Genomic DNA, 11835 nt, shown 5'->3' with positions numbered 1-11835 from the left:
TGATCCGATTCAATCCGAATCACACCCGGAGCCCCCGGGACCCCATCTGAGTATACCAACAAGTTCCAAAACAGATAACGGATCTACTCAAGGACAAAAATCATATCAAACAACATCGATTCTATGAATTGCAACCCAATTCAAGCCTATTGAAACTATGAACATCCGACTTCCAAAACCTGCGCAAAATCATACCAAAATAACTCCAATTGACCTCAAATTTTACAAACAAGTCATAAATTACATTATAGACCTATTCCAACATCCGAAATCGAAATCTGACTTTGATATCACTAAAGTCAACTCCCGGTCAAACTTCTCAACTTTCCAACTTTTGTCAATTCAACCCGAAATGATCTACGGATCTCCAAATCAACATCCGAATACGCTCTTAAGTTCAAAATCATCATACGAACCCATTATAACTTTCAAATCCCGGTTCCGAGACTGTTTACTCAAAATGTTGACTCAAGTCAAACTTGGCCACCTTAAGTCACTATTAAGGAACTAAGTGGTTCCATTTTCAACCCGAACCCTTCCACACCTAAACCAACCATCTCCGCAAATAATAAAATAGTAAAATCATATACGGGGAGTCTTAAGGAGAATGAGGATCTAGAAAGCAAAACGACAAGTCGGGTCGATACATTCTCTACCTTTTAAACAAATGCTCGTCCTTGAATGGGTCTAGAATCATACCTGGAGTGCTGCATAAGTGCGGATATATGCTCCTCATGTCCTCCTCGGCCTCCCAAGTCGCTTCCTCAACCACTGGACCTTTACTACAACAATCTTCTTGGACCTCAACTAGCGAACCTGCCGGTCAACAATGTCAACTGGCTCCTCCTCATAACCTAGACTCTCATCTAGCTGAACCGTGTTATAATCTAATACGTGCGACCTGTTGGCATGGTACCTCCGGAGCATAGACACATGGAAGACCGGATGAACTCTCGATAGACTGATAGGCAAGACAAGCTCATAAGCAACTCCCCAACTCGCCTCAACACCTCAAATGGGCCAATAAACCTTGGCCTCAACTTTCCCTTCTTTCCGAACCTCATGATACCCTTCATCGGCAAGACTTTAAAGAGAACCTTCTCACACACCATAAATGATAAGTCATACGCCTTCTGATCTGTGTAACTCTTCTGTCTGGATTGTGCTATGCGAAGACTCTTCTGAATCAACTTTACCTTTTCCAAGGCATCTTTCGCTAAATTAGTGCCATATAACTTAGCCTGGCTGGTCTCAAACCATCCAATGGGTGAACGACATCGCCGACCATATAAAGCCTCAAATAGAGTCATCTCGATGTTGGACTGATAACTGTTGTTGTAAGAAAACTCGTCCAAGGGCAAGAATCTATCCCACTGCCCTCCGAAGTCAATGACATATGCTCTGAGCATATCCTCTAGAATCTGAACTGTCTGCTCTGACTGCCCGTAGATCTACGGATGAAAGGATGTGCTGAGCTCTACTCGGGCATCCAACTCGCTCTGTATTGCTCTCTAGAAATGTTAAGTGAAGTGAGGGCCTCTATCTGATATGATAGAAACAAGCACACCATGCAACCGAACAATCTCCTGAATGTAAATCTGGGCCAATCTCTCTGAAGAGTAAGTAGTCACCACCAAAATAAAATGTGCCAACTTGGTCAGCCTATTGAGAATGACCCAAACAATATCAAACTTCCTCAACGTCCGTGGCAACCCAACTACAAAGTCCATAGTGATGCGCTCCCACTTCCACTCCGGTATAATCATCTGCTAGAGTAGGCCACCTGACCTCTAGTGCTCATATTTGACCTGCTAGCAATTTAGACACCTCGCTACATACTTAACTATGTCCTTCTTCATCCGCTGCCACCAATAATGCTACCTCAGGTCGCTATACATCTTCGTAGCACCTGGATGGATGGAATACTGAGAACTGTATGCCTCCTCTAGAATATTCTCCCTCAAGCCATCAACATTAGGAACACATAGGTGAACCTGGAGTCGCAGAACACCATCCTCACCGATAGTAACCTCCTTGGAACCACCCTGTAGCACCGTCTCTCTGAGAACCAACAAGTGCGGATCATCGTACTAACGAGCCTTGATCTACTCAAGTAATGAAGACTGATCCACAACACATGCAAGAAATCGATTGGGCTCTAAAATATCCAACCTCACAAGTCTATTGGCTAAGGACTGAATTTCCAAAGCTAATGGTCTCTCTTCTGCCAAAATGAATGCCAAACCACCCATACTCTTGGCCTTTCTGCTCAAAGCATCCTCAACCATATTTGCCTTGCCCGTATAGTAAATGATGGTAATATCATAGTCCTTTAGTAACTCAATCCACTTGCGCTACCTCAAATAAAGGTCCATTTGCCTAAACAAATGCTGCAAGCTGCGATGATTGGTGTAAACCTCACAGGACACCCCATAGAGATTGCCTCCAAATTTTGAGAGCATGAACTATCGCGGCCAACTCCAAATCATGCACGGGGTAATTCTTCTTGTGGGGCTTCAGTTGAAGTGAAGCATATAAAATAACTCGCCCCTCCTGCATCAGTGCACAACCCAAGCCAATGCGCAAAGCGTCGCAATACACGGTATACATCCATGAATTGAAGGGAAACACTAACACTGGTGTTGTAGTCAAAGCGGTCTTGAGCTTCTGAAAGCTTACCTCGCAATCATCGGACCATCTAAATGGAACACCCTTATGGGTCAATCTAGTCAAGGTCACTACAATCGACAAGAAACCCTCCACGAACCGATGATAATAACCTGCCAACCCCAAGAAACTCTAGATCTCGGTCGCTATGGTAGGTCGAGGCCAATCGTGGACTGCCTCAATCTTTTTGGGATCTACCTTAATACCCCCACCTGATACAACATGCCCCAAGAAAGCATGGAGTCCAACAAGAGCTCGCACTTAGAGAACTTAGTGTAAAGCTTCTATTCCTGCAAGGTCTGCAACACTAACCTCAAATACTGCTCGTGCTCCTCCATACTGCGCGAGTAGATCAATATGTCATCAATAAAGACAATGACAAATAAGTCAAGATACTACCTGAACACTCGGTTCATCAAATCCATAAACACCGCTAGGGCGTTAGTCAAGCCGAAGGACATCACTACAAATTCATAGTGGCCATATCTAGTCCAAAAAGCTATCTTCGGAACATCTGAAGCACGAATCTTCAGCTGATGATACCCAAATCTCAAGTCAATCTTAGAGAACACTCGGGCACTCTGCAACTGGTCAAACAAATCATCAATTAGAGGCAATGGATGCTTATTCTTGATGGTGACTTTGTTCAACTGGCGGTAATCAATGCACATCCTCATACTCCCATCCTTCTTCTTCACAAACAATACCGGTGCACCCAAAGGCAACAAACTGGGTCTAATTAACCCCTTCTCAAGCAACTTCTGAAGCTGCTCCTCTAACTCTCTCAACGTATTGGGAACCATACAGTAAGGTGAAGTAGAGATAAGCTAGGTGCTTGGCCCCAAATTAGTGCCAAAATGAATATCTCGATCTGGAGGCATGCCTGGTAGATCAATAGGAAATACATCAAAAAATTCTCGTACCACTAGCACTGAATCTAACACGAGAGTCTATACAGTAGTATCCCAAACAAAGTTCAAGTAGGCCAAACAACCCTTTTTGACCATATGTCGAGCCTTCAAGAAAGAAATAACCCAACTGGAAGTACCAACAAATGAACCCCTCTACTTTAATTTTGGAAACTCAGGCATCACCTAGGTAACAGTTTTGGCATAGCAATCAAGAATGGAGTGATATGGGGACAACCAGTCCATGCCCAAGATAATCTCAAAATCAACCATATCGAGCAATAGAAGATCCGCTCTGGTCTCATATCCACAGAAAGTCACCACACAAGACCGGTAGACCCGATCCACAATAACATAATCACAAACTGGCGTGGACACATATACAGGAATGCCCAAGGGCTCAAGAGACACATCTAGATAAGGATCAAATAGATAAGAAACATAGGAGTAACTAGATCCTAGATAAAATAATACTGAGATATCCCTACGGCAGACAGAAATAGTACATATGATCACTACATCAGAGGTGATTGCCTCTGGCCTGGAGGGGATAACATAGAATCTAGCCGAAGCACCACCTGACTAGCCTCCACCTCTAGGATGACTTCTACCCACCTACTGTCGTGCCCCCTTTTTCTCGCGAAATCGGGTTTATGACATTTGGGAGGACAACTCGTTCCCTTTTGGGAATTGGGTTTTTTGATTTGAAGAGTCGCCACCCAATGATTAAGTTCATTAGGACACTAGGAAGAATTTGTTTAGAAAAACCAGAGTTTGGGTAAGGGCTAGAAATTATCTCGAGGAGAAGGTGTTAGACACCCCTCAAGATCCACTAGTGTGGTTCCCGACCATGCTATAATTGTGACTTAAGTACAAACAATAAATAAGCAAATAAGGGTTTCAAATATGAGGGGTTGTTACATTGTGATTGCAAATAAGTTAAAGTTTGAAGAAACAAGGAAGTTGAAATTTGAGAAAATGGAGTTTTGAAATTTTGAAAGTAATAAAATAAACAAGTAAAGGGAAGGGGGTCCTAGGTTTATAAATAATATGGATCACATCAATGCAATGCCCGATAATCACTCCTCAGAAGAGGGGTTACACGTGGTATTAGTGCACCGGTCATCATATCCATATCTACCCTTTCCCACCCCGTTGAGGTATTAATCGCGGAATGGTTTCGTTTACTTATTGCATGCTAGTACCCGCCCCAATCCTATTAGTCCCGGAGGCATTTGGGACTACTAGTCCTAAAGGGAAGGGAGATTTGGGCTTTGTATGGTTTAAACGGATAAAATTCTAAAGCGACAAACAAAAACACAAAAGGCAGATATGGGAAACACATAACAATTTAAAAGGCTCAGACATGCCTCCTCACTTAAAGACAGATTGTTTAGCATGTCTTGCAGATACTGGTTATGGTCTGAATTAAACTTAAGCGTTAAGGAGGAAGACTGGTCTATTACACATTTCAAATAAGAAATCGGAATCAGACCTGCCTGTTGGTTGGAATTAACAGAGTCTGATTCAATTAGCTAATTTACCTTATAGCTTGCTTAGGTGAAACCTATAGGCATGATATCTAAATACAAGAGAAAGATACTGATTTCAGAAGCAAATTTATTAACAGCAGGAACATAAGTTCTGCAAGCGTTTAAGCAATGCTATTACTGATTTTAAACTTATAAGCAAGTTGAGGGATTCATATTAGTTGCTTATTCCTATAGGCATGCTTTCTAAGTGTGACTGATTTTAACCTTTATGAAAATGCAGAAATCCTATAGGCATGGCGTCTAAAACGCTGATTTTATTATTTTAGCCTATATATCATTTGCCTAGTGATGGATATGTATGCAGTATTCAGAAACCCTATAGACATACTTTCTATATGATAGGCAAAATGTAGTATCCTATAGTCATGTTCTCTATATGAGATGCAGAAATGCAAAAACTATTGATATCATATATATATGCAGAACTTATAGGCAGGATTTCTAAGATGCGAAAGTGCAGAAGTTTATAGATAGGATTTCTATATGAAAATGTAGAAGTGTAGAACCTAAAACAGGATTTCTATATGAAAATGTAGAAGTGCAGAACCTAAAACAGGATTTCAAAGATGCCGAAATGCAGAACTTGCAATGATTTGCAGAAATAAAGACCTAATGAGCATGATATCTACCCTTATGCATACATGAGTACCCCTCCCATTTTCACTATAAGCCTCCATGAGTTATTACAAATTATTACAGCCCAAAATGAAGAAAAGAAAGTAAAAATTACATCAAAAAGCTAAAATCCCAACCAAGGAGAGCCTGATTCAGACTTCTGTCTGAAGCATGAAGTAAACCAACTCCAAAGATCAAATTCCAAAGACTTTCTCCTATTTGGGATGTGTCAGAGTTCCCTAAGAGTCTCAAGTGGACTCCGGGTAGTGCTTACACCCAAATATATTATAGAATTGGATTATGGTGCAGTATGGAAGGGCCGACCCTCAAATGTCCAAGTTTAGAGGGAGCTCAAGGTCCCAAAGCAAGGCTCATAAGAAGGGGTAGAACTTAGAATCTAAGTGAGAGTGCAAGTGTATAGAGGGGATTTTGGGGAAGGCCAAGACAGGCTGGTGGTCATACCCAGCAATTAGGAGTGCTGGCACACCCTTAACCAGCCTTTTAGCCACATTGTTTGGGAGTTAAGATCCATTAAAGGATCAGGTCCAGACATGAGCAACAATTTGGATACTGCCATGCCTGAACCTTAACTCAAAACATAGAAGGGAATAAGGGTTTGGGGAATTCACATAACAACAGATGCAAAGAGAACAACATATTCATACAGAACATAAACAACAAAGTAGACAAGATTGTTGAAACTGTAAAGCAAACACATAGGGATGAAGCCGAAAGTTAAATTAGAACATACCAGTTTTAGGGAAATTAGAAGATAAGAGCACTACTAAAGCCAAATTGCAAACACACATCCAGAAGATTTCAGAAGAGAGTAGAGTGTTGAATTGAGAACGTAGGAGTATCGAAATTAAAAGTGTTCAATAAGTGTTGAACTCAAGGACTTAAAGAGTATTGAATTGGAAGTGTGTAAAAGTGCAGAAGGGTCGTGCCCTTTATAGTGTAGAAAGCAAGTAAGAAAAAGTAAGAAAATAATTTCGAAATCAATCACGTAAGGTCTCCCTTCAATTAAGGGATTCTGATTTCAAACGGGCAAGATAATTAAGGAAAGAGTTTGATCAAAATATTTTCCAAAGTAGTACAAGAAGGGTAAATACACAGAAGTTATTTAAGGAAAGAGTTTGATAGCAACACGGTTTGTGCAAATAAGGAAAGGCAATCAATCAGCAGCCAGTAAAAAAAAATCAGAAATTGCATTTTGGTATGAATGAATCCAACTAGAAAAGGTGACAAAAGGTCTAATTAAAGAAAAATAAGTAACAATCAATCGATCCTTATTAAAAGGAATTCTGAATCAATCACAAATTGGCAAAACCTTTTTTGAAGGAAGAATTCATCATATATAAAGTGCACAGACATGTGAATCAAGAAAGAGTTGTCATGCTAATTAGAAAAGCCTAGCATAGAAAAGTTCAGAGTCAAAGAAGTTCGAGTTCAGTACAAAGACCCAAAACGAGTCTGAGAAACCTAGAGTTCCAAAATAGAACAGTAGTCTCAAACACAAGATCGAAACTCGCCAAAAACCCCAAACCCTAGGATTTTCAGCTCGAGTCAGATACAGAGAAAAAAAGACAAATAACGGAAACAGGCTTAGAGGTCTTTCAGAGACTTATGAGAAAAAAAAAGATGTAATAGCAAGTTTGAAACAACAAAGTGAGAAAGGTGATTTGAAGCACAAAGAACACGTTTTAAGAAAGCTTGGAACTTAGACAAGTTTCAGAAGAGAAACGAGATAGTATAGCACTTAAGAGAACAGTAGAGGAAACATGTTTAACAAAGAACTCAAACAAAGTCCAGAAAAAGGCAACTAAAGACCTAAAAGCTTAGTAGAAAATACGATAAAGGAACATAGGGGTAAACGAACACATAAGATAAACATGTGAAAGCATGATATAGAAACCAGTAGAAGAAAGAACGGAGTACAATAGAAGAACATGCAAAATAAGGCAAACATAAAGATACGGGAGAAGAACATGCTAGGTAGAAAAAGAAAACATACAAACATAGCATAGACAGATACACACAAAGAAAAGAAGAGGAAGAGTCAGAGAAACATTTCATTTTTTTTTCAGAAACCCTAAATCGAAGAGAAACAAATTTTGAAAGAAAAAATTGGGGAAAATGTTTTAAAACTCTAGTAGAGCAGATATAGCATAGATTTAAGAAAACAACCAGATAAAAACCTCGAATGGCTAGGGTTTCAGAGAAACCCTAGAAATAAGAAAGGCTTGGAAGAAAAGTCCGATCTCGAGTCGGATGAGTTAGAACCAAGCTCGAAATGCTTTAGATGTGCCGGAGCAAGGCCGGAGAGGCTTCAAAACCATGGATCTGAGAGGATCTAAACGGACATCACTGAGTTCAGACCTCAAAGCTTCGAACCCCAGACGTTTGAGAGTGGAGGGAGGTGAGTACAGGCCATCTATGGCCTGGGAAGCCATGGATTCCAGTGAGGTTGTGGTCGGAGAGGATGAGAGAGGCTAGGGTTCCAGGAACCTTCGAGAGAGGTTGAGAGAGGGAGAGTATTCAAAGGCGACCAACTGATTGAAATGAAGGGATTAGGTTAGGGTTGGGGAATTAAAAAGGCAAGGGACGATCGTGGCGGGTTAATTGGTTGGGTCGGGGGTCGGGTTAAAATTAAAATTGTACCGGTCCAATTGGGGGTCAAGATTGGGTCAACTGGAGGGTCAATTTTGGCTATAATGAACAAATTGGGGTTATATATTAAATAGCCAGTTTTTCCCTTTTATTTTACAAAAAAATAGTAAAATGATTTGAAAACAAATTAAAAGCACTAGATTAGTTAATAACATATAAATATTAATTTAAAAATACTGGAACCAATTTTATGATTATAAAAATGTTATTAAATCTTAAAGTAGGCTAAAATTGCAATTATATGCAATTTAGCTTTAAAAATACCAAATAAATTTGTAAAAAATATATAAAAATTACATTAACAATATTTTGGTATAAATATAGGAATAAATAAATTATTCACCAAAATTGATGATTTTGGGAGTAATTATTGATTTTATATTGCTAAAATAGATAATAAATTGGTTTTAAAAATCTTTTAAAAATTGGGAAAAATACTAAAACACTTGGGCATGCTTATATATGTGTACATATGTTATTTTGAAAGTATTTTGTATATATAAAAAATATACAGGGAAAAATTGGGTATCAACAACTGTCCCTCTTTACCTGGGAAGGATGAAAGAGTTGTCGGGTAAAGATATGATGACCAATTTTGATTGAACGAAATGACTTGAAGAATTTGGTCGTGCCCTGGTTCCTGAGCTGCCTACATATCCCTGGTCTTACAGGAATTAGGCCATATGTAGTTCAGGATCTATCGGCGGAATATGCTGACGAAGATTTTTTCAAGAGCGGACGAGATATTCGGGTTGGGGTTGATGGTTATAGTCTAGTAGGGCTGCGGGAACTAGAGCGGGATCGTTCCTGCTGAGACGACCGTTGCTAGATAGTTTACCTACAAATGAGCAATACGAACATATCTTGTGCATAATTTTAAACGTGATGCAAGTTCCCGTTGGACCATGAATGTTGTCTTTGGACGGTTAAGATGACGTCCTCAGACCATGATGTCCTGGGCCATGAAGTGTATAATAAAGGATTCGTAGGCCATGAAATGATTCTCTCAGGCTATGAGGATGATGCCTTCGAGCTATGATGCCTTTGAATAATGATATGCAAAAGATAAAATGGGGTCCTCAGGCCATGGCATGGCGTTCTCGGCTATGAAAATGGTGCCTCCGGACAATGATGCCTTCAGACAATTTGGCGATCTTTCAGCCCATGAGATGCAGAAGGAGGCGATCTTTCAGCCAATGCAAAAATGTAAATGAGGTGGCGGTATTTCAGCCGATGCAATATGTAAATAGAAAGTGGCAATATTTCAGCCATGCAAAAATGTAAACGAGGTGGCGATATTTTAGCCGATGCAAGATGTAAATAGAAAGTGGCGATATTTCAGCCATGCAAGAAAAATAAAAGTGGCGATATTTCAGCCGTGGAAGATGTAGATGAAGGTGGCGATCTAACAAAGTAATTTTAGTAATAAACATGCATAATTCAGAAAAAGCATAATATAAGTGCATAATTAAGAATAATTATTTTTAGATGAACCGACGACTGCGACGTGGTTCAAGACATTGCAACTTCGCTTTCTCCGGAATTTTGAGGGTCCTCCTCAAAATTCTTCCCCAGTTTACTGGGTTGTTGCTCATGACGGCTGTTAATGATAAATGGCTGGAATCGACTTCGGAATTTTGAGGGTCCTCCTCAAAATTCTACCCTAGTTTCCAATAGCGAGGGAAATAGAAATTTTATTGAATTGTGACTGAACCCATAGGGCTGCCTACGCATCCCCTCTTAAACGGGAATCAAGTCAAGCGTAGTTCAAATTACATCATAAAAGAAAGTATAGAGGTTACACATAGTATCGCTTGACTGCATCTGAATTGATCGGCTTTGGCCAAACTTCTCCATCCATTTTTGTAAGTATGAGGGCTCCTCCTGTCAGAACCCGGTGAACCATATACGGACCCTGGCAGTTGGGAGAGAATTTTCCTTTGGTACTGCATGTATCTGACAGCGATGAGCTTGTTACATTAAGCTCATTTGGGGGCACTTTTATCATGTCTGCATGTATCTGACAGCGATGGCACTTTCGGACATACTGGATGCAATCCGTTTCCATAGTCATCCAAAAATAACCAACCCGGATATCTTCTTGGCTAAGGCAAAACCGTTCATATGTGGACCGCAGGTCCCAACATGGATTTCCTCTAGTAGTCTGGATGCTTCCCTTCCGCCGACACACCTTAATAATCCCAAATCAGGAGTCCTCCTATATAGGATTCCTCCTATACAGGATTCCTTCGTTGTGAAAGAAATTGTTAGATAACCTCCGAAGTGTGCGCTTCTGAGTGGGATTTGCGAGCTCTGGGTATTCTCGTTTTGCCAAGTATACCTTGATATCATAAAACCAAGGTTTTCCGTCTGCTTCTTCCTCGACATGAGTATAGTAAGCTGGCTGATCATGAATCTTCACCGGAATAGGATCTATGAAGTTCTTATCTGGATGCTGAATCATAGATGATAGGGTAGCCAATGCATCGGCAAACTCATTCTGGACTCTGGGAACATGCCGGAACTCTGTCTTTGTGAACCTCTTCCTCAACTCCTGTACATGATGCAAATACGGGAGTATCTTGGAGTTCTTAGTTGACCATTCTTCTCGGACTTGGTGTATAAGAAAGTCTGAATCCTCGATCACTAGCAATTCCTAAATGTTCATGTCAATGAACATCTTGAGCCCTACGATACAGGCTTCGTACTTGGCCATGTTATTTGTGCACGAGAATTTGAGTTTGGCGGACACCGGATAATGCTGACCAGTTTCGGATACTAGAACTACTCCTATGCCAACCCCTTTGAAATTTGCTGCTCCGTCGAAAAACATTCTCCAATCATCATAGGATTCTGCAATGTCTTCTCCTATGAAGGATACCTCCTCGTTAGGAAAATACGTTTCCAGGGGTTCGCATTCTCCGTCCACGAGATTTTCAACAAGATAATCCGTCAATGCCTGTCCCTTGACTATTTTCTAAGTCACATAGACAATGTCAAATTTACTTAACAGAATCTGCCACTTGGCCAGCTTGCTAGTGGGCATGGGCTTTTGAAAGATGTACTTCAACGGATCCATTCTAAATATGAGGTATGTAGTGTAGGAACAGAAATAGTGCCTCAACTTCTGGGCTACCCAAGTCAGAGCATAACAGGTGCGTTCCAACAGAGAATACTGGGCCTCGTATGGGGTGAACTTCTTGCTGAGATAATAGATGGTTGCTCCTTCCTTCTCGTTTCATCATGTTGCCCTAGAATACAACCGAATGCTCCATCCAATACTGCAAGGTAGAGCAATAGAGTCTGCCCGGCTCGAGCGGGACCAATATTGGCGGTATGGACAGGTACTCCTTGATTCTATCGAAGGCTTTTTGACAGTCGTCAGTCCATTTGGCAGTGGCGTCCTTCTTCAACATCTTAAA

The sequence above is a fragment of the Nicotiana sylvestris genome, chromosome 4 (genome assembly GCF_000393655.2).
Source record: "Nicotiana sylvestris chromosome 4, ASM39365v2, whole genome shotgun sequence".
In the NCBI taxonomy this organism is placed as follows: domain Eukaryota; kingdom Viridiplantae; phylum Streptophyta; class Magnoliopsida; order Solanales; family Solanaceae; genus Nicotiana; species Nicotiana sylvestris.
Note: the sequence above shows the minus strand (reverse complement) of the source record.